The following is a 902-nucleotide window of genomic DNA, read 5'->3' as shown; positions in this document are numbered from 1 at the left end:
GGGGGCGCCCTCCTCCAGGAAGAGCCTGCTTCTGTTTCCAGGCCCAGGGGGCCTCCGCAGCCGCTCCCCCAGCCCCCCTGGCAGCTGACTCTCTCCCCTCCCACTGTAAAGCAGCAGCACCCTCCGCCAGTGCTGAGCCTGCCTGGGTGGGCTCCGAGGGCCGCCACAGGGGTCGGGGGAGAGGGGGCGAGGCTCACTACGCTGCCCCAGCAAGGATCCCTGCCTGGTGGGGGTGGGGGGCGGGGGGGCAAGTAAGGAAAAACCAAACGTAACTAACACAAGCGGCTGAACAGCAAAGAAGTGAGCAAGGATGGAGGGCCAGGGTCCCAGCAGCGCTGTGGGGTGCTCGGAGGGCAGGAGCCCCCCCCCCAGCGACCCCAGTGACACAGAGGCTCCAGGACTTGGTCTCAGCCCCCTGCCGATCTGAACTTGACTTTTTACAGGATTCCTAAGTGACCAGCAGAGACAAAGGACCTCTGCGCGTCTTTACACACGCAGGGCCCCAGGAGGGGCCGCAGACCCAGGGAGAATGGCCAGGAGGCTCGAGGCCGCCACGTCAGACGGAAGCAGTCTGCGCCCCAGCGGCCCCTGGGCCCAGCAGTCCAAAGGCCCTGGGGTTGTCTGGTGGTCTCCACAGCCCCCTCCATCCTCCGCATGTCCCTAAATCCTGTCCTGACTGTGTGGGTGTCTGCTCACATGTTCTTAGCTGTTCCCAATTGTCCGACAGACCGGCTTTTGAATTCTGGAGACAATGTCATGTGGAAAGCTGGCCAATGTTTTACGGGTCTTTGCACGTGCCAGGCACCGTCCCGGGGTTCTGATCCAGGTGGCCCCTAGGAGGGGATCCGGCTGCCCACCCCGACAGAACACAATGATTGGGAGGAAGGGCACCCAGGGGCGGG

Source organism: Crocuta crocuta, unplaced genomic scaffold (genome assembly GCF_008692635.1).
Source record: "Crocuta crocuta isolate KB4526 unplaced genomic scaffold, BGI_CrCroc_1.0 scaffold290, whole genome shotgun sequence".
NCBI lineage: Eukaryota > Metazoa > Chordata > Mammalia > Carnivora > Hyaenidae > Crocuta > Crocuta crocuta.
Note: the sequence above shows the minus strand (reverse complement) of the source record.